General features: G+C 40.7%; 1 protein-coding gene across 2 annotated transcripts in view; it reads left to right on the plus strand.

Moving 5' to 3' along the window:
- The first annotated feature begins 399 nt into the window (after positions 1-399).
- SNCAIP (synuclein alpha interacting protein) overlaps positions 400-23,493 on the plus strand; it is a 222,024-nt gene continuing 198,930 nt past the window's right edge. For both annotated transcript variants that reach the window (XM_007497827.3, XM_007497829.3), the window contains exon 1: positions 400-525. The gene's annotated coding sequence lies outside the window, so the exon portion shown is untranslated. The remainder of the gene's footprint in view (positions 526-23,493) is intronic.

Raw genomic sequence — 23,493 nt, forward strand, 5'->3', positions numbered from 1 at the left:
GCTCGTCAGGAGGTGGAGTGGGACGGGGGCTCTTTCAGCACCATGGGGGAGGGTCGTTGTCAGTCAGAGTGGAAACACTGTGCTAGCAGATCCGCCGAGGAGGCGGAGGCGGCCAGAGCTATAGCGGCTAGGGCAGCGGCGGCGGCAAGTCTCTCCAGCTGCGTCCCCGCCCCTGCTCCCCTGTTCTTCCCGGAGCCTGGAGGTGGTTTGTGGCTGTGGCCGTCACGTGGCGGTCCCCTATCTCTTTTCCCGTTGTCTTACTCCCACCTCGCTTTCACAGTTCTCTTCAGCCCTCTCCGAAACCCTGGGCTTTGGGGGAAGAGAACGGCGTCCCGGCCGCATTGTGACGTAGGGAGGGAGCCAGTCGGGGCTGCTGCCGCTGCTGCCGCTGCTGCTGCTGCGGTGGCGTGTCTTTCCTGCCGGTAAGGGCCCTTTGCGAGGGAGCCTGAGCGAGCAGTAGCTGGAGCAGCGACCATCTCCTTGCAGCATCGTCCCACTCAGGAGCAGAGCTCTAGGGCACCGCGGGTGAGTCCAAGTTCCTCGGAAGCCGGCTCCCAAAGCGGGAAGCCAAGGCCTTTGCTAGAGGCTCCTACAAGTTTGCATGTGCGCCCCCCACCATAGCAACCACTTCCCTCTGGCTCTCGGTGGTTTCCTTTGTGCCTCGCCTCCTCTGCTTGGCGAGGAAGAAAAGGTAGCTCGGAGCCCTGGAACCCGGGCCAGGCGGGCTCTCTATTGAAAGGCTTAGAAGATGTAGCTATAGTAACAGTTAGTAGCTGCTGCCAAAGGAGGCAAAGCTGCACCAGCGCAGGCATTGCAGTCCCTGCCCGCGGTTTTCCCTGGATTGTTCTCTTTTCATGCGCCTGTTTTGTATGTGCCACTATCCTCCCCCCCCCCCCCCCACTATTCGTGACAACGATGTCAGCATGGCTGAGGTGTCCCAGTAAGGGGAGGGAACGGCGAGTGGGCGAAAGGAGGACGGGGGAGGAGAGGCAGAGACCAGACAGACACTGATTGATTTTTGGTCTTGAAACAACAACCTGGGAACCATATTAAGCCCTCTTTGTACCCCAGTGCAAGCGAACTCTGGCATCTTCGTAGCACATTCTTCTGGGCTTGGTTTGGGTCACTTTACTGAAGTGTTTGGTACTCGGCTTACTGTCCTGGTGAGTTTCTTGGGCAGGTGGTAAGTGGAGGCAAATGGGACTTTGGCCATTGCCAAATGCACTGTTTTGTTTCCTTAATTGTTTTTTAAAGAAAAGAAAAAGGGGGGAAATACTGAGACACTCCTGGCAGCCATACAGTTTCCACAGGAAATACTAGCATTCTTTGCTGATCTCACTTGCAAGGAAGAGAGCCTTTAGGAGAAAAGTAACAGCACTGGGACTACTTTTCAGGGGATCATTAGTGGCTACAGACACGCTGAGACCCAGCCTCTCCTTTTCTTTTCCTGGAGAAAGTGGGCCGAGGAAGGAAGCATTATTCTTAGTGTCAGTTTCCTCCTCCTTAAGTAAAAGCCGGAACTTCTCCCAGTTTCTGACTGACAGGTAACTCCCTAAGGAAGGGGGAAAGTATAACAAGCCTGACTGTCCCTTCACACTCCACAGGCGTGGAGCCAGTCCAGAGTGCTGTTTTCTAAATGAACTCGGGACTGACTATATCAGGCAGTTTTAGAATGACTTATGTGCAGCTTTGATCTATTCTCCTAGAGTTACTTTAAATACCCAAGAGGCTTTGGGCTGAATCTGCAACCAGGTAAAATCGATTGTTTTCTAATGATGACGCATTTATCTGTTGGGACTGAGTAGAAATCTGTATTTCATGTGTGTGTTGGAATTTCAAAAGGCATAAACAACTAGGAAGCTGCCCCTGTGTGCATGTGGCTGTTTGCATGTGTGTTTGAGAGAAAAGGTAGTCTGCCCAGCCTTTGAGTCATTCTAAGGGAGATTCACCACGATTTTATTTATCCCGAGTCCCTGCACAGTGCCCTGAAAGCTTGCTCCAAGGTTTTAGGTTACATTAGAACAATAATCAGAGCATTCCCTAGCAAGACTCTATTAATTGAGCATTTACACATTCAAGAAAGTATGCCACACACATTGGAGGAAAAGGACTCCTTTTCTTTAAGTTAGAGATGGAAAGTATGTAGAAAAGAAACATGATTGCTCTGTTTTTGAAGGGGTGAAAAGGAATTGAACATGACCTCTAAACGACTTAATGCCGGTGTTAAAAAGGAGAAATAACCGGATACTTTGATATTGAACTTGTTTGGTTACTTTGATGTTCACCATTTAAAAATGTGTATACGGAAATGGTTAGAGCAAACACATTTCTTTCAAGATGTAGCAGCCTGGCTAATTTCAGGCAGGGGTTCAAGTGTAATTATACACTGACAAAATACAAAATATACGGCAAGAAACTTTTTACTCACTGTTGTTTTGAAAGGAGTTGTAGCATGTTTTACTGGAGTTTAAAGGGAAGGAACTCACACAAACATCTAATATAAACAAATGAACTTTGATGTTATCAGAAAGAGCCTGAAGCAGTTTTGCTTGCCAGATTTGAGACATTTCTTTGTCAAGGGAGGAAATCTCTCTTGGAGCAGGTGCATCATTAGAGGAAAAACACGAGGGAATTTCTCTTTTATATGCAAAATCTTAGTGAACATTGACAAGAGAACAAATGACATTGGTAAAATAGAGAGCCCTTGTGTTTGGCAGTCTGTCAACCTGTAGTCTTAAGAAACATTTATTAGAAAAATGTGCTGGGATAAAAATAGATAGAAATTCAGACAGATGGTTATTTAAGAATCATTATAAAATATATTTGCTACTTCTTTGTATTCTGGCTGATTTCCAATGGATAGGAAGCAACAAATTGGTTATCGAGATAATCCAGATATTACCTGGTTAATCATTGAATTTCATTTTGTTCAGTTGGTGTTTTTACTTATCATCAATTTGTTTTCAGTTTTTAAAAGGAATTATTGAAAACATTAATGGAAATATTGGGAGAAACTCAATACTGAGTTGGCTTTTTCTCCTATTCCTGAGACCTATTTATTGCAACATCTGTTTATTGAACTTCTACTCTATCCTAGGTAAGTAAAGAATAAAAGGAGTAAAACAAAACAGTCCCTGGTCTCAAGGAGTTTACAATCTAGTAGAAGAAACAATACTTACATATGTAAAAAAGCTTAACAACAATTTAAACACCCCCAAATAGTGAGGACAAAAAGTGCTAAAGGCATTCTAAGGAGGAAGAGATTAATCACTAAACTGAAAAGATTAGCAACAGTTTCGTGGTGAGGGTAGAGCTTCAGTCTCACCTTGATAAAAATTTCTCCTTTGGAAGGAGAAAAGAGTATATTCCAAGGGAGAACTATCGCACTACCCCCAAACAGATTATAATTAAATACACCTAATAATACATGAACAAAAGTGTCTAAGTACATGTGCACAGATTTGTATGCCTATTTATCTTTATATTTGGGTCCTCTCTCTTCATGATAGTTTTTCTTTCTTTGGGCAAATTGATTAAAAAAGCATACTTTTTCCTATTTGAAACAAGTGTTTAGGGCATGTTCATGAGACTGCCTGATGTCACATACAGATAAAAAGACCATATTACAACTTGATGCAAGCCCTCTGACTCCAAATCTGGCACTCTTCCTAGTCATTAGATTGTATCATTTCTATATCTAAACTATAATAATAGTTTAGAAAGCAAAATTCCACACTGATACCATGGAACACATTCTATATCTTCCTGTATACATCCTTAAGTTCTTCATTTTTTGCCTAGAACTTCAGAATTCTTAGGAATTCCTTCCACCTTTTTTTTTCTGGAGATATTATTCATTCCTGTATGACTCATCAACAATAAATGCTGACTATTAGGTTCAACAGCTTTGGGAAAACTTTCAATCATATCTGGACAAATATCGATGGAAAACAGTGTATATTCATTCATTTTGATATGGGGCTACCTGCATAGCCATCATTCAGGGTATCGCTGACCTCTAGGATACTTTTCTCCTTGTAGCCAATGACTAATGTCTTTACTACGAGATCGATCTGTTGATCCTTCTTGTTTTGTAGAATAGAAAAAACTGATTCTTCTTCAGACAACCCTTATATTGTTTCCCTTTTCCTAAGAAGAGATTTATTAGATATATTTTATATGTATTCATATATATACACACATGCTTTTCCATAGCTTTCTATCCCTGCTTCTATCCTTCTGCTCTCTTATCTATCTCTTGTTTTCTCCCTCTTTCTGTGCTTTTTTCGCCTCTCTCTTTCTCTCTCACCCTCCCTACCTCCCCATTTATCCATCTTCAGCAGGTCAGGGAAGCTTCGTCTTTACTACTATGTCAAATCCTTCTCCACTCAAACTTTAGGAATTCGAAAACTTTTTTTGAGTCTTGGTCCCCTTTGACAGTCTAGTGAAGCCTATGGACCTGCTCTCAAAACATGTTTTAGACACATTAAATAAAATGCCTAAGATTACAAAGGAAAGGAAGTCTATTGCAATGAAGTGCAATTTTGTTCACAGTCACATGCATAAATGGCTCATAAACCCCTACTATGGACAGTGACTTGAATTCCCTTCAGCTAGCTCAGTCATTTTCTTCTTGGTTTCCATTTGGAACATTTCTTCTGTAATCTCAAGATATTTCATTTTCCGTTGAATTATTTTGCTTCATGGAATAATGAAGGGAAGGCTCTTATAAAATGATTGCTTAAAAGGCTGGTGTCTTGAACTCTGTAGGAAGTTTTGGGAAGTTCGATGTAGAACTCAAAGGGCCATAAAAATCAAAGATTTCATGTTGAGCAGGTGTGAGAAGCGGAGGAGCTGGAATTATGTTATATTTGTGTTCATTGGGGCCATTAACAATGGTGTGTGTGATAAACTCTAGTTTTTGAAGTGATATATCTTTTAGGTTTTTTCCTCCAATCTCAAACTTCCATTAGGGAAAGCCAGGCTATAATAAACTTGGAGATAAAACTGAGAAGATGCTTTGCTAATTTTTGAGCTGATGATAACCTGGAAAAGAAAGACTAAGAAGTATCACTGACACCAACATATATCTATCTCGAAAACATTTCATTGTAATGGAGGTCAGACAAGGAATGGCCTTTGCTAAGCCAAAAAAAGTCTTGGGGAAAGATGGGTGGCTAGGAAGAGCTCAGAGTAAATTTGGGTCATATCTAGAAGAGTTATGATCTGTACTCCCTAGGTAGTTGGCATCCCGGGGGGCATAGAAATGGAGGGTTATGAATAAGACTGCACTTTTGGACTATCCTTTGGTCCACAGACTTAACTCCTATTTGGAAAGACAATTTTGACTTTTGTCAGTGCAGAGGACTAGAGGGGAACTCTTGCTATCATTTTTGTAAGGAAGTCTGGTGAAGAGAAAGAAATTTCTCAACTCCAACCAAGGGACAAAACAATCCTACTCTACCAATTGATCTGAGTTGTAGTAAAACTCATACTTCTTACTTCTTTCCACTGATTCCAAATATTGTCATTTTTCTGTCTCAGATTTTGACTACTTTTCACTTTCTCTCCATTTCTTAAAGAATGAATAAATCGATATGGAAAAACTAGCAATCAGTGATTTGGATTCCCTACATAAAAAAGAGAAGAGTTACATTCTTTGAATGTTAAGTGATAGCCTGTTGGGTGGGCTTAAATGAGTTTATACAGTTTCCCCAATCGGAATAACAAGACCATTGCCAAGGCAGCTCTAACGGGCAGAGTGAAGCCAACTTTCCATACCCACAGGGTCCATACTTTCGGGCCCCACTTCCCACTCATTTCCCTGAATGTCTGATGTCTGGGCCACCATATAGTGTTAAAAGATGGCCACTCCAGCACTCCAACTCACCAGAGACAAGTGGGACACTCTTTCTCTTCTGCCATCTGCCATTCCTTAGCTTTCTAGGGTGTATACAACAAACAACCACCACTGGAATTCTGGGCCCCAAGTTTGTACCTCATTCCTGAGGGTAGCTTATATACATGGGAGATATTGACTCAGCTAGTATTCAGCAACAAAGATGACCACAGTTTGGGTGAAGGGCTTAATCTCCTTGAGTTCTCTGGCTTCTTTGCTGCTTCTTAACTTTCCAGATTTAAATAAAAACAGGAAAACAAAACAAAATCCCCTTATGCTTTTCTAAGAGTCGTCTTCTCCCCAGGATGTTCTGAGGGCTTCAAAGGTTATGAGAGTGACTTATTCTATTCAGAAATAAGGAGGAAAGGGAGAAAAACTAGCATTCTTTTTCGCATTTTGCAGAGAGGGAAGGTAAACAATAGTCAGGATTTACACAGACAACAACTTGTTCTTTTATAGCCCAATAATTTGCCTTTTTGTTCTAGACCACAAGGAGATTCCTATTGAGAGATGTGTTAAGGTCTTTATGATACAGGTTGACTCTGCTACGCTGATTGAGGCAGTGTGATACAATGGAAAGAGTACTGGTTTTGGGACTTGGGGAAGCAGGCTTAAATCCGGGCTTTCCTTGGATGACTCTAATTCACTTTAACCCCTCCGAGCCTCAGTTCCCCTAAATATAAAATTAAAGGCTGTATTAGATAATCCCTGTAGCCCGTTACTGCTCTGAAACCATATGAATCTGGAAGGGGTATATTGATTAATGTTAGAAACACCTTAGCTTGGCTACCTCCTTCTTAGATTCCATGGAACAGTTTTGGCCTCATATCACCCTTCCCAACACCCTGTTCTGCGTAAACTGTTTCTCCAGTGCCTTTTTCCTCCTGTGGCTTCATGCCCTGGAGATGTTGTTTATTTCCTTTGAGTGAATTGATGATCTTTTTCCCCAAGTTCCATTCTTTGATCCCCATGCCACTGTTCCGGAAATAAATATAGCTTCGCCTTTCCTTACTGGCCAAACAGGGAGTCCAAGTTTCTTACACCTATAGGGTCCTGTGCGCTTAGCTTCTAAAATGTAGTAGGACTAAGTTGGAGGAGACTGGGTGTAGGACACAGGAGCAGTACTAAAGGTTCTTATGTGCTTCCTCTATGACTTGGTCCTGAGCATGAAAATAAGGTGCGATCGTGGACAGTGAAGCAATAGTACAGTTGTTGTAATTTTTTATTATTAAATAAGGTATAGAGAGTCAGACATGAACATAAAACCAAATACGACCCCTAATTTTTACAATATAAGTAAGTTTAATCAGGATGTATGAAATTTTGTAGGAGAGAAGAATAATAGTGAGAAGCTGTTAAAATGATGATGGAATAATTTTCTCTTAATTTCTGGGGGTTGGAGTCATTAGGAATCTCCGTGAGAGTCAGTATATGAGTATGAATATGCTTCTATCCATGTGTATGTCTACATATACACATGAATGTTCCTATGCATAAATATTCTATCTGTATACACACACACATCTTCATGTGGCATTTGCATTGTGTAAGCTCTTGGGTCCACGGACTGTAGGTGTCTGATTCTATGCTATATCCCGCATTATAAATTTGCCAGGAAGAACATAACCATGTTCAGCTTCCAAAGACTTCTACTTTCATGAAACAATACAATAGTTAGGAAAGAAAGTACCACTTTTAATTTATGCCAAAGCAATGCAGCCTCAGAAAAAGGGGCTTCATGCAGACCCTTGTATTAGTGGGGAAATTGAGAAGGAACCAAAGTCGCCAGATACTTGGGGGGATAAATATAAGGTTGCACCACTTCTTTCCTCCCCTTCCCCAAGTTGGGCTGTTATCTATGGAGTCAGGTCTGACTGGACTGAACGCTGAGTAGAATTCCCCTGAGCCCTTCTTCTTTAAATGATGTTCTTTGAAAGTCCCCTCCTAACGCACTGAATCTGATTGAAGTCTCCAATAAAGTCAAGATGTCTGTTTCTTTGGGTAAAAAGGGTTGCAGTGGCATGAGGGCAGAGGGAAAGAGGAAATCCCTAGCTATTTCCCTACACAGATGATCTCAGGGGTTTGAATCAGGGAGTCTTCTTTAGAATAAGCTAGCCTGGGTTTTCCCTGAGGGAAAAAGTCTGTATCCTAAAGGTGCCACCAATTGAAAGATCAGACCTTCTGTTGCTCAGGCAAAAGGATTAAGAGATGTGTGTAATCTTCAAAACGAAGGGTACTTCCCTCTCCTTCCAGATCCTGGAGAAAAGAACCTTTGGCTGCCCAACTGCTGCCCTTTAGAGCTTGGCTGGCAAGTTCCATCCCATCCCCTGATGGCAGCTGGGTTCCGTCTCCTCTTCTCCTGAGACAGTCTTTCAAATTCAGTCGTTCCATTGCTTCTGGTCTTTGCCTCTTATACACCCTTTAAGAAGAGGTAGTTATGATTTGCATTATAATGGGAGTTAGAATGGACATCAAATCTCAATTTTACCATTGAATCATAGTTTGCCCTCCATAAATCATTTAATCTTTGTGTGTGTGTGTGTGTGTGTGTGTGTGTGTGTTTGTGTGTTCTAAGTATAGGGAGAATATTCTTTGCTATCAAGTATTAGTCTTTGAATGAGAGGATCATGGGATTTAGAGTCAAAAGGGAATTTATGAATCAGAGGATCATAGATTTAGAATGGGAAAAGATGGTTGAGACCTTCTAGACCTCCCTTCCTTTACTGATAAAGATACTGAAGCCAAAAGAGATTGCATGACTTTCTGAAGGTCTCACAGATAGTAGTAGCAGAGTCAGGATTTGAACCCACGTGTTCTGTGATTCCAAATCCATCACCTTTTTCACTATACCACTGTCCTTGAAACTAGTTTGACCTCTTCATTGTAGAGGCGCAGAGAGATGTAGTGATTTATTCGAAGGCACACGAGGAGCAAATGTCAGCTAGGAATTCGATCCAGATATGAAAGGAAGAATGAATTGTAGAAAGTTCACAGGAAGCACTTCTTAAAATCATGGAATCCAAGATTTGGAAGGACATCAAAGGTCGTCTAGACTAATCCCCATCTCCAGTGAGAGCTCCAGTTCTACTTTAGTACTCTCATAGTACTTTTTCCCCAGTAAAACAGCTCATTTCCCTGTTACCATTTTCATGTGATGGAATATTGACTTCTGAGTGAAACTATAAGATCCTTGAATTCAAATCAATAGAATACAATATAGTAATCAATCCATTAATGTTCATTAATGATACAAATATGTTAATTGTTCAATATACTTAGTGTTATGTGTCAGTTTACACAATAGTAATAATGCCCTACTTAATAATGTATTTTGGTTTCAAAAGCCATTTTGCTTACTTTTTCACTCTTTGTTTACACAACTTTCCTTTGAAAATAGATAGGCCAGGCATTTTTTTTCAGAGAGCTTAATGACTTGTCCAAGGTCTCATGAGTAGTTAGTGAAAAAGCTGAGATAGTTTTTTGGATTCCTTATCCAGTTCTCTGTTTACATTGCTCAACTATATCTATAGCTTGGTAAAGAAATTATTGAATTTTATAGTAAATCATTAAAACTGGCATATTTTAATTCATTGGAGAAGAAAATGGTGATTCATTCTAGTATCTTGGCCAAGAAACCCTCTGGATAATATTGGCCTGCTAGGGTCGGTCCATGGGATCACAAAGAATCAGACATGATTGAAAGATTGAACTACAACTTGGAGGAGCTAGGCGGCACAAGTAGATAGAGTAACAGGCGTGATGTTAGGAAAACCAGAATTCAAATCTGGTCCCAGACCCTTACTAGCTATGCGACCCTGAGCAAGTAAGTCATTTTACTCTTTTTGCCTTGGTTTCCTCATCTGGAAAATGTCCTGGAGATGGAAATAGCAAACCACTGATATGGTCAGGAAGAGTTGAACACAACTGAAATGACTGAACAACAGTAAGGTGCAGGACAGTTGTGCAGCCACATTGGTAAAGGGGGTACCTTCATTTGGAGTTCCCTACACTTAGCCAAACCACAAATCTATATCTTCATTCCCTCAGGGAAAAAAATGTTTGAGGCACGGAAGACGGAAAGACAAAGTGAATAATCCTCCTTGTCCTCTCCTCAGGGAGCTTTGATTCTACATGCATTTTTTCCAAGAAGATATCCATGATTTCGAGGTGACAGAAATATTGGTAGATATTTACAACTTTGAGGTGGTTCACTCCAAGTTTATAAATAGCTACTTTGATTCCAGGCTTGAATAAAAAAAGAAAAAAGCTTGTGCCTCTAGCTTTCCCGTAACGGTAATATTCTTCATCAAACATTATGGCTTCACTGTGCTCCGTGCCGTTGGAAGTTAAAGTAATAAAGCCATATGAAAACTGAGAGCTGCTTTTGAATGGTTTAGGAGCGCCAGAATAGACTTGCCAAAGTGGTGAAAGGTTTAACAGAATTTCCATAAATGCGGCCTCCTCGCTGGGCTTTAACCATAAGATTCCAGCGCACCCCGCGACCTTGAGACTTCGAACACAAAGCCGTAGGGCAGACGAGCCATATGAAGACTGAACTAACTGAGTCCTTTTCCTTTGCTCAGATCAGATCTGCAGACCCAACCAAGCACACTTGCATGCTGAACATCATCATTTAACATGACGCTGCGCACTAAAAACCCAATTTAAAAGTCTAATGTTTAATTAAGTTGAGTTCTCCAAGATTAGCATGGTTACAAATCTTGGGTATTGGAGAGAGTACAATGTTTGCTCTGGTTGCTAGGAAACAGGCAAGATCCACTCTCAAGTTACTCATTGACTTGGCCAGAGTGTGGATGTGAACTCCCCGCACATAAGTGCCTCCATCATTTCTTGCCTCTGGAGCACATTTCATAATGTATGTAAGTACATTTTATAAGCAACAGCATTCCTACCTTTTGTGGGCCAATGGGGAGCACAGGTTGCACCTAAGTAAATACAGGCAGAGCATTTTAATGAACCTCTACCGAAAAGATCTTGGGATGACATCAGCCTTTGGGTTTTTATTTTAATGGATTTTTCCACTTGTTATCCATCAAGAAAATAGAATTTTCTTTAACATCTAATTATCATAAAGGCAATTGATGGTTTGGCCTTCTACCCATTCTAGGGATGCTGTCAAAGTCATTGGGATGGAAATGTGATTCACATTGATGGCTTTCCAGAACTACTAAAAAGTTCTACTTTTAGAAATCCCCCTATGCTTCTCATTCTCTCCCTTCTCTCTTTCCCCCCTCTTGGCAAGCTGGATAGCATGACAAAGTATAGAGCAGTCAAAAGAGAAAAGAGGAAAAGAAACAAACTCATGCAAACATGAAAGGGGTAGTTACGGCTTGTTTTCTGTTGGTGTAACTTAAAAACAAGAAGAATCACGGTTATGTTCTATTTCAGGCAGAATCACGCACGAAAGGAGAGGATGGGGACGTTCAAAAGTAGAACCCAGAAAGAGAAACAGAAGCAGTTTTTCATTTAGTCTCTTTGAAAATCAATCTCTGAATTTTTCTATACCGAAACTGGTGCCTGCCAATTTTGCTTTTATGCAGTTTGATTTGTGGAATTTAATAGCACCATTGAACTACCAGTTAATCATTTGCACATAGAGGTGGTATTACAAAGCCAACTAAAAGAAAAAATAGAGCACCCTGAAAGATGCTATTTCTCTCTAGTAAGTAAGTGGAAAACGAAGGGAAAATATTATTCTTAAATCACAAAATCAGGAGTTGGTATATCTCCCTGTGCCTACAATATTCACTTCTTGACCAGAATAGTCTGGTTCTTACCTTTGGTAGAATATGGATTTTAGCTCTGCTGGGTTAGGGCCAATGGTATATTGGTAAATGTTTAACAACTGGCTCTGTGGAGGAAAAAAAAGGACATACAATACATTTTAAACTTTAAGCTGCATTATTAACATTTTCCCTCATCCTTTCTTAATTCTAGAGAATCAACAAAACGATAACTCATGCCCTGATTCATAGCCTTTGTCAGTTTCCAAGGTATAAATGCTCACACTGAAAATTTAACAACCAACTCTTGCCAGTAGGTTTGAGCTGAGGGGTAATGCCCTGGCCTCTTACTGGACTGTCCCCACATGATTCACGTGGTGGGTCCCTGGGCTCTATGAAACTGAAACTACTCTGAAAATTGACTTGCTCCTAGATTTTAGCAAATAGAATTCAGGCTGATTTTTTAAAGACGTTGAATTTTGAAAGACGTCTCTACAGAGAAGACAAGTTGCGTTTGATGATGGTCCCTATCTAATCTTCTTTAGGGTAGAGTTATAAGAAAAACAAACTAAGCAGAAGCAAAAGATCTTGAATTCATTACCTGAGGGTGGAGGTCTACTCCAGAATAGTCATTGTAAAAACGTTATGTATGTGATTAATCCTCACGATATATTTATGAAATATAGGTATGTTATCAAACAGTGTTGGCAAAATAGCATGTGGGGAGAGACCCACAAATCTCAACTTCCAGGACTGTAGCCAATGGGTTTATAAAGCACCTGTTCAATGGCAGCTGCTACTACTATAGAAAAATATATTGCAAGAACTATGGTTAGATTGGAAGCTCCCTGATGGCAGGGATTTCTAACTCTTTGTATCATTCAGGAACACGTAGTAGAGAGCCAAGAAGATCTCAAAGTAAATTCTAGGTTCAAATCCCACCTGTGGCTTATTCTTTGTGACTATGGCAAATCACTTAAGTTCCCTTTCAATGCTGGTCTGTACTGATAGAGCTTTGATTATCTGGGATTTCTGTATTCCAATGAAATCACTGGTCCAATCCCTATCCCTATCCTTCACCTACCATCTTGGGCATTCGGTGTGAAATAAAGAGTCAAAAGGAACTTCAGAGGTCCTGGATCCCTTCTTAAGTGCAAGGATACATCCCTTGTATCCTGCAAAGCAGGAATCTCTTCTGTTGTCTTCTATGAATCATCATTAAGGCCCTGCTTGAACACTTGGAATAGGAGTGACTGATTGCTTGCTTCTTTGATTCCTGTTGTGATATTAGTTCGACGTTAATAATTGTCACTGTGCGATCGAAGGGAAATTTATAAAGGTAACAACTGCTTGCAAAGCATGGGACATACATTATTTGTTTTTGAGTCTTACTGTGACACTGGTATGATTACCCCCATTTACACGTGATGATACTGAGACTTTCAGAGGCTAATTTACTAGCTTTTGATTGTCCATATCTGTAAGAGGCAGGATTTGAACTCAGTTTCCAAGTGCAGCACTTGTATTTGCTTTATAATGCTGCCTTTAGAAGCTCAGAGATTGCAATTCAATAGGTATATTTATAAGATCAGAATATCTAAGGAGAAAGAAGTAAAATGCTCGTTTATGGGAGGTAAGATTGAGGAATAGAGATGCAAACTGAACTGAGGTTTCGGCTACTCTGTAATTAATAGATGAAGAGGTACAAGACATAGCTTGAGGGAAGAGCTATGCTTCAAATATATCCATAGAATTGTTCATTCATTAGAATCCCAGTTTTATTTGTTTATTGATCATATAGTATAATAGATTTTACTTTCTATCCAATTAGTTGCAGTTGTGAGTATTTAATAACTTCCGAAAAATGTATCAGTTTGCATTCGTTTTTGCTAAGAGCTAAGACAAGGCTTGTACATTGTCTCGGTTTTGTAGAACTGCAAGTTGCCATCAAGGATGAATTGTAGGATGTCCAATTTTAGCCCGAATCGGCCCTGAGCAGAACAGTTCTATCGTGCTTTTCTGACTGCTGTGCTTCTCTGTGACTGCTCTTTGACTTTTCATACTTGAATCACTTAAGAAAACAAGGATTAAGTAGCAGCTCAGTTGGACAAATAGGGCCTTTATTGCTATAACTCGAATACACTCATAAAATTTTGAGCATGTGTCAAAAATAGAAAGTAACAAATGAATTAAACGGTGTTTGGTCCTTTAAGAAAGGCCTTACATGACAACCTCTGCCTCTTTGGTAGTAAAGTTGTCTTGATTGGCTGAAATTTCATGCTGATTGATTTCATCTTGCAATTTCCTAAAAACAATTGTCCAATGAGTCTCTAGAAATGGAAAAAGAAGTTTCTCTCTCTCTCACCCTCATATGTTGAATAGACAGATGTGAACTATATCTTCATACACACACCATATGGTTCTACAATTCAAAAGGAATAAATATTAGATGCTCCTCATCATGAAGCATTTATTAACAATTGCTATGTGTAAGAAACAATACTAAGCTCTGAGGATACAAATAAAGGCTCCTAATCCAATGGGAGAGACAGTATGAAAGCAAGCATGTATGCACAAGAGCTTTAGAGTGGAAATGAGAGATTGTCTCATAAGGGTCTCACAAAAAGGGGGGGCTGAAAGAAATGGGGGAATCCAGGAGACTGAGGTGAGAGGAAGAATATTCGAGGCAGGGTGGATAGCCAAGGACAATGCACGGTCAGGAGGCAAGTGTGCCATGTGTGAGGAATAACAAGAAGGCTGGTGTCACACACAGGGAGGAATCAAGAATAAATAGGGAAGGTGGTCACGAAAGTGTTAAGACCAAACAGAAGACATTCTCTTTAGTCCTAGAGGCAGAAGGGAGCCCCTGGATTTGACTTAAAAGAGAGGTGTGACATGATCCATTCTATACTTTTCAAAGGTCTGTTGGCAGTTGAGGGTAGTCTGGAATGGGGACAAATTAGCCAGACAGCAGCTTTGAGGCAATGACTCTGCATGAGCCAGCCCCTACTGGTGACTGAGAGAGAGAGGATGAGGAGGTGAGGATATCAGTCGTGAGCCTGAATAACCGGGAGGATACTGGTCCTCGACGATAATGGGGAAATTCAAAAGAAGAGAGGGTTGTGGAGAACAAATAAGGATTTCTGTCTTGGATATGTTGAGTTTGAGATGTGTCTGGGACATTCAGCTGGTAATCAGTCGTTGGCGTGCTTCACCCGTTAGACGGCCAACTCCTTGAGAACAGAGATTGTATTTTTTGCTTTTCTTTTTAGCACTAATGCTTAGCCCAGTGCCAGGCACATAGTAGGTGATTAATAAATGCTTGTTGACTTGACTTGATTTGGCACTGGAGCTCAAGAGAAAGGTTAGAGCTGGATGAATAGATCTGCGAATCATCTATTGTAAAGATGATAGTTCAATATGTAGGAGCCGATGAGGTCATTAAATGAGAAGGTATATAGGAAAAAAAAGAAGAGGATTCAGGACAGAATCTTAGAACTAACCCATCAATGGAGGGCTTAATCTGGATTAAGACCAGCAAAAGAGATTTAGGAGTGGTCAGACAGGTAGGAGAACCCAAAACACAACAGTGTCTGAAAACCTAGAGAACAGAGTGTCAAAGAGAAGGACGTAATAACGTTAAAGGCTGCAAAGAGTGATGAGTGATGAGGATTGAGAAGGAGCCATTAGATCGGTCAGTTAGGTCACTGGTGACTTTAAAAGAGAACAGTTGCAATTGAATGATAGAAGCTCCAAAATTTTAGAAGGGAAAGTATGGGTACCACTTATCAACGACTTCCTCAAGTTTAGCCACAAAAGAGAGGTGACATACGATGACAACATATAGAGCTTTAGATAATAACTGGTAGGGATGTTAAAATTAAGGGAAGGTTTTTTTATGGATGGTAGAGAAGATATTGGTGTGTTTGTAGGTAACTGGGAAGCAGCCAGAAGAGAGGAAGAGATTGAGGATTAGTGGGAGGTTGAAAATGATGATATAACTGCCTAACTGCTGTTAGAGAAAGTCCAGCTGAAGACCCTTCAGCTCAGCTCACCAGGCATAATCAATATATATCGACCTAATCACCAACCCACACCACCAGCAACCAACCCCCAATGACCAACTCAAGCCCAGCAGCCAACTTTCCAGCAACTCCCAGTCCTGTCAGCAACTGACCTCCTAACTGTCAGCAACTAACAGGTCGACCAACTAATGCTGGTCCCCTTTTATAACCTTTTCTTTCCTCACTTCCTGTATCTATGGTTCCTCCTCCCTGTCTCTATGGGCTGGTTAATCCCAATACATCTCTATGGTAAGAGGATCTCCAAGTCCCCATTAAATTAAAAAAAAAGAATAAAGAATTCCTTTTTACACAACCTATTAATTTCTTCATATTGGAAATGTTAGTACCAATATAAATATTTATTTTCTCTTCAAACACAAAACATGAATACAGGATGGAGGTAATATTGAGATGCATCTCTTTAGAGCCTTATTTGGATTCTAGTTTCAAAGGCAAGCCTCAATTAAAAAACAACAACCTAGAAAGAGAAAGGACCTATTAGACCTTGGGAGTTCCCATCTCTGAAGGTTGCCTCTGCATGAAAGGGAAAAGACAGGAGAGTGAGATATACCTGAGAACATCAAGCTTTCCAAAGTTTTGTCCAAAGATGGAAAAAATAAAATCTTAGCAAGAGATCCAGGAAGTTGTAGCAATAAGCCTAGAAGCAGTATTTCTAAGAAAGTTGCCCAGGGCAGAAAACCTACTGACCCTTGAAGCTGCTACTCCAGAAAAAGACAAAGAAAACATGTCACCACTCTAGAAGATGTATCTGGCAAGAAGCAGATCTTTCCCTCACTCTTCCTTTTCTCCTCACAAAGATGACCCAGGCTATATATACACCCAGTGCACCAATGCTCCTTCTCTGCCTATCATCTATCCCAGAGCTTGCACAGCCACTTTTGGTGCAAACGTCCTAATCTTGCTAGTATTTTGTGAGGAAGGTAGAAAAGATGCCCTGCCCTTTTGCCCTTATTACGCACACTGTATGTGCTTTGGATTTAAAGATAGGAACTGGACCTCAGTGAGGCAGTCAGTAAGCACCTTTGTGGCAGACACTATGCTAAGCTCTGGGAATACAAAAAGAAGCCAAAGACAATCTCTGCCATCATGGAGCTCGTAATCTCATGGAAGAGACAAAGCTAAACAAATACATACAAAGAAGCTAGAGAAATGATTAATAGGACATAGTATAACTAGGAAATAATCAACAGAGGGAAGGCACCTGAATTAAGGAGGATTGGAAAGGGCCTCCAGAAGTTATAATTTCAGTTGGGACTTGAAGGAAGTCAAGAGGCAGAGATGAGGAAGAGAGTTCCAGGCACTGGGGACAGCCAAATAAAATTCCCAGAGCTAAGAGATGGTGTGTTTTGCTTAGGGAACAACCAGTGTCCCTGGATAGAAAAATATATGGTGATTAAAAAGGTATAAGAAGACTGGAAAGGTGGTGAGGAGATGCAGGCTAGGTTATGAAAGGCTTTGAAAAGCAACCAGGATTCTGTATTTGAGTCTGGAAGTGATCGGGAGCCCCTACAGTTCATTGAATAGGAAGATGACATGGTTGGACTCAATATCTTCTTCCCAAACCTTCTACTCTTCCTAATTTCCCATTGCTGTCAACAGTCCCACCATTTTCCAGTCACTTGAGCCAGCCTTAGTGTTGTCCTCGACCCCTTACTCTTTTTCAACGACATCTCCAGGGTTTCCAAGTCCTGTGGTTTCTCTCCGTTCAGAACACCTCTCATCTGACACAGCCCCCATTGCAGTACAGACCTTCATTACCCTACTCTTGAACTGTCTTCCTTTCTCAAGCCTTGACCCACTCCATCTATCTTCTCTTTAGCTGTCAAACTGACGTTAAAGTGCAGGTTTGATCCTATCACACCCAGCATCCCCATTAAGTAAACTCCAGTGACTCTCCATCACGCAGAGAATCACATAGAAAGTCTTGTTGGACTTTTAAAGTCTTTCATAACCTGAGTCCTTCCTGCAGGCTTAACTGCAATCCAGTGCCACTAGCCTCCCCGCTCTTCTTGGTACAAGACACTCTATGTCTTGAGCCACAGTAAAAATCAGAGTGTCTGCAAGAAGCCTTTCCCGTTTCAGTGCCTCCCCGTTGTTGATGATTTCTAACTTATTTTCCTATATCTTGTGTATACATAGTTATTTGCATATTATTTTCCCCATGTAACTGTAGGCTCCTTGAGAGTAGGAACTGGATTTTCCTGCTCTTAGCATAGTACTTGACAAAATAGTAGGTGCTTAATAAATGCTTGTTGACTTAACCTGACACTTTTTCCCCATCCTGTGAACTTAATTCTGGTTGCATGGACCTCTCAGGGGTCCTTTATCTCCAACAATATTGCGAATGTCTTAAGAGTAGTCATATATTTACTTTCAACTCATGCAGTATTTTGCATATTTAAGGGCTCAATAAATGCATAATTCAGTGTTTGCTTTTCAACTTAAAAGAATAAAAATATTATTTTTATATTTCCTTGATTTCCAGATATATCACTTTCCTCCAGAAATGTTAGAGTGCTGTGTTTTACTCCAAGGAAGGAGAATTGCAATGATTAATTGTTTATTTGTACATGATTGATGAGCTATTACCTTTTTTTTCTAGTTTTGGTACAGGTCTCTGTATACAACTAGCAGCAGGGAGGAAAAAGACCCAGTAATGCATCTGGAGCAAATACAACATATAATTCACTCCAGAGGTTTTGCCAGTGTCATGAACCATGAAAGGTGAAGTCAGGCATATTTTTTAGATGATGTAATAAAAAAAGACAATATGTCACAGTGGATAGAGTGCTGACTTTGGACTCAGAGAATCTGAGTTCAGACCTTTGCTGCCTTCTGTATGTGACCTTACGCAATGCACTTAAGTTCTCTTTAACTCAGTTTCTCCATCTGTAAGTTGGGGGTGGACTAGGTTTCTGAGGTCTATCTCCTTCAGAGAATTTACTGTAGAAATGTGCTAGGAGAGCTCCCAAATTGTCCAGTGACCTGAGTGAGGACTCCTTAATCTACCAGTTCCAACCCTACGTGTGTGTGCTTGTTTTTTTCCTGTAATTGTTTTCTCTCTAGTGAAATGCTGTGATTTTCTAGGACAATGAGAGGAAGTTATGTATTCTGAATGATCGCTTCTGTACTCTTTGCTTAAATTGGGATTAGAGTGGCACAAATGCCAATAACATAATATTAAAAAGAAGTCCTAGTCAATAAAGTTGAATGGAACCAAGCCAAATTTGATGTTATATAGTGGAAATATTTATAGCCAGTTTTCTTTTCACCTAGGCGTTGTGGTGTGGCACTAGGCCATGAAAGAAAGGCCTTGGGTTCTTAAAGGGGGGGGGGGATGTAGCCTTTGCTATTTGGGGATGTGGTGGAGAGAAGCATTGGTCTGAGAGGTAAAGGACCTCATTACCAGTACCAGACAGTAAGCCGTCCTATGTGGGGAGCAATCTACCCAATGTGGTACACCGTGGGCTCCATAGAACAGATTGGGTCCCCAAGAAGAGCCTCCCGATGTTATTTAATTTTCTTCTGTCACTTTGGGAGGATGCTTGCTCTTTATTCTTGAATTTTTCAAATTTCTGAAAGAATAATCTTACTGGTATAGGTCATTTTTATAGCATAGTTATTTCTGGATATATTCCCACCACTTTCCTATGCTCCCCCCTTATACTTCTTGACTTGCACTTTCCCTTGTATAAAAAAGTTAAGCAAAAAATATACAGAGAAAACATCTTACCATATCTGTGACTTTCTGCCCTCGAATCCCTTTCTGCTTGATTTTATAATCAGTGCTCCAGGACCATCACTGATGTTTCGGGTACCCACAATTAGACTTATTCATGTGATCTCCTTGACAATCTCATAGTCATTGTATATGTGATTCTTTGAGTTCTGCTTCTTTTGTTATCTCCACATCCATACACATCTTCATAATTCATTATTTAGTGGAAAGGCATCCCCCATTCTTCACCAGGCATTGTTGTGTTAGGAAAATATAGGACCAGGAAGGAGGAAAACTGTATGATCAAACAAAGTGTACATAAATTAGAAACAATATAGTACAACATATTTTTAGAAGAAGATCATTAGGGGCTGGGAGAGGAGGAATGAGGTTAAGTAAGACTTCATGCAGAAGGTGGCAAAAAAACCAAAACACCTTGGTGCAAACTTGGAACTCTTTTAAGAAGTGGCAGTGGGAGGAGGGGACGCATTCTGGGCATGAGGGGCAGCCAGCAAAGGTGGCATCGATGGGAGGTTGGATGTCACAGATAAGGCACAACAGCACCAGTTCAGCATGACACAGAGTTTAGGAAGGGGAGTGAAGTCTAAGAAGGCTGGAAAGTGGGGTTAGGTAGACAATATAAATACCTGGGAATCTACCTGCCTAGACAACTCAGGAACTCTATGATCACAACCACAAAACACTTTTCACACAAATAAAGTGAGAGCTAAACAATTGGAAAAACCATGAATTGCTCACTGGTAGCCTGAGGCAAGATAATAAAAATGATCCTTCTTCCTCAATCAATTTACTTACTCTGTGCCACACCAATCAAATTATCAAAAAATTCTCTCATAGGACTGGAAAAAAATCATAACAGAATTCATCTGGAAGAACAAAGGACCTAGAAGATCAGGGAACTAATAGAAACAAAAAGAACAAAGGTGGCTCAGCTGCCGTTATTATCAAATGATATTATAAAGCAACAACTATCGAAACTATCTGGTACTGGCTAAGAAATGGAGTGGAAGAACAGGGGACAGAGTAGGTACTCAACCTGCAATGGGAAATGACCACAGTAACCTAGTGTTTGATCAACCCAAATATCTAAGCTTTTGGAAGAACTTATTATTTAACAAAACTGCTGGGAAAACTTGAAAACCGCAGTGTGGCAGAAATTGGGCACAGAACATCATCTCATGCCATATAGGAAAGTTAAGTCAAAACAGACTCCTGACTTTAAAATAAAGGGTGATACTCCGTACAAATTTGGGGAACACAAAATAGTTTACCTGCAGATCTATGGATAAGGGAAGGTTTGGGGTCAAAATAAGACAGGGAAAGCTTTATGAAATCTAAAGTAACTTTACATTAAATTAAAAAGTTCCTACACAAACCAAAGCAAAGCAATCATGACTAAAAGACAAACAACAAACGCCCTAAAGAGGATCTGATACCTGAACTAGAATGGTGGCCGTGGGTAGAGAGATTCAAGACATGCCGTAGAGGCAGAAGTGAGGTTTGGCAATTGAGTGACTAGAGGGGAGGAGATGGGGAAGAGCGGGGAATTAAGGATGGCTCTGCAGTTATAAATGTGGTGATATTTTGGACTGAAAGAGGGAAATTTGGACAAGAGCAGATTTGGGGGAAAATGGAACAAATTTGCTTTTGGACATGTTGAATTTGAATATCTAAGAAACATTTAGCTCAAAATGTCCAAATGGTAACTGGCCTAGTGAGCAATATTTCATTAAAGGTATATACAAAATGGCGGGAACCATTTGGTTTCCTGTCTGTTCAGATGTGGACAGGAAGATGCTCAGAGAGTATACTTAGCAGAAATCATTCTCAGGTGCTTCTCTTCTCCTGCTCCTACCTAGCCTGTGAGAAGGAGAACTCTTGGCCCTTCATGAGCCAAGGAAATCAGATTAATTCTGACCTTATAGATGCAGCATTGGTTTTTCCACCAAAGAAAAAAATCAGATATGATCCCTGGCATTAAATCCATGCACTAAAACATTCATTGGACTTTCCATTAGAGTAGAGGCTCTTAACCTGAAGTCCATGAAAGGGTTTTGAAAATATTCTATATGTATATTTTAAAATAAATGGAAATCCAGTCTATTTTATTTTATGCATGAACATTTTATTCCCAAAAAGAGAACTTAGATTTCACCAGATGTCTAAAGGGTTCCATGACACACACAAAAAATGAAGTATCACTGAGACAGAGCTTCATTGAATTATGTTTAATAAATAATTTATTCCTTGTTGTGTTGAGGTAGAAGTAGTTCAGGCCTATTCAAACCATACTTTGCTTCCATTTTCCTGAGAACATAATCCATCCGAATTCATAGGAGCAGCTAGGTTGTAAAGTGGAAAGAACTCAGGGCCTAGAGACAGAAAGATCTGAATTCAAGTGTGACCTTGGACACTTAATTAGCTGTGTGACCCTGGGCAAGTCACTTAACCCTTTTAGCCTCCGTTTCCTCATTCATAAATTGAGCTGGAGAAGGAAATGACAAACCACTTCAGTGTCCATTGCCAAGAAAACTAGAAATGGGTTCACAGAATTGTTCACCACTAAACAACAACAAAACAATCCATTTAATTCTTCCACATAATTCCAGTGAAAAGTTAGTGAGATGGACAAAAAGCTTTTTCATATCCACTCACTCAATTCATATAAATATTAGGCTATTTTAGCAGAATTAAAACTGAGTACGTGGCACTGAGAGGTTTTAGTTAACCTCAGTAACTATTTCTTGCCTTAGAGCAGACTTTCTCCCTGACTGTACCACGGAGACTTCTGTTTCTAAAGCCCACTAAGACGGCAGGAGGAGGCTGATTGCTTTGAAAAATCAGGGTGTTTCTGTCCTTAAGTAGAGGAGAACCAGTATCAGTAAATGCTGCTGGATCCCAATGACTAATTGACAAAGACAAAGGGGTTTTCACAGATCTGTTTTCCAGTGAGGCTCTCTGTGCTTTGGACCCCGTAAAGGTCTTCTGAAGCTCCCCCTCTATAGCTTCTTGCTGCAGGCTTGAAGTGAGACATCTTGGGAAATGCACAAACAGGAATCTATTCACTGGAGAGTCTGCAAACGGGATTCGCTTGAATTAGAAAATACTGAAGCAAAACTTGAACACTTCCAACGATCGGTGACTTCTTGGGTTGGAGCCTCCCCTTCAGATCCAAGTCCTTCTGGGATGCCGTAGACGCGTGTGAGCAAGGAACAGCATGTCAGCTGTTGGGGTCGGCAGTGATCACGAGTTTCTCTTCATTGATCCTGGGACAGCAGCCATTGAACCAGTCCCTGACCTGTCCGGAGTATTGCTCGAACTTGGCTAATTATGTATTCTAAACTGGTGCTGTTCTTCCTGGGCAGAGCTTGGGATCCAGCGGCTGGCAGAGGTTTTCTGGGCCTGGCATCCCTTCCATAGCCAGGGCAAGCCAAAGAGGAGCCTTTTATAGGAATTTCTTCAGTCCCAGCAACTGGTTAATAAGGATAGACCGAGATCCCGTTCTCAGAGGAAGCAATCCCCCTGCCAACAAAAGCTACTTTTTGCCTCATTTTTCAGTCCTCTATTAGAAGAAACTCAACATTACTTTAAAGTGTTCTGTAGACCAGACCCTTTTTCTTCATCTGTCATTCTGATTCTGTGAAATTTTACAGCCTGCATTGGGAATGCCTTACTTTACAGAATAGTGGGGGGTTTTGTTTGTTTGTTTGTTTTTATTTTTAGGGTTTGTATTTGTGAATTAAGAGAAACTGGGCATTCTCAGTAAGGAAACTCCACTTACCAATGGAGATCTGCTAGTTCTTCAATTCTTAGCCTTGGGGAATTGCTTGAGGCACTGGGAGATTATATGTTTTGCCTAGAACTATACAACCAGTATATATATGTTAAGAGGTTAAGACTTAAACTCAGTCTTTCTCTCTGTCTCTCTGTCTCTCTCTGTCTCTGTCTCTAACTCTGTCTCTGTCTGTCTCCCTCTCTCTCTCTCTTTCTCTCTCTCTCTCTCTCTCTCTCTCTCTCTCTCTCTCT

The sequence above is a fragment of the Monodelphis domestica genome, chromosome 7 (assembly GCF_027887165.1).
Source record: "Monodelphis domestica isolate mMonDom1 chromosome 7, mMonDom1.pri, whole genome shotgun sequence".
Classification (NCBI taxonomy): domain Eukaryota; kingdom Metazoa; phylum Chordata; class Mammalia; order Didelphimorphia; family Didelphidae; genus Monodelphis; species Monodelphis domestica.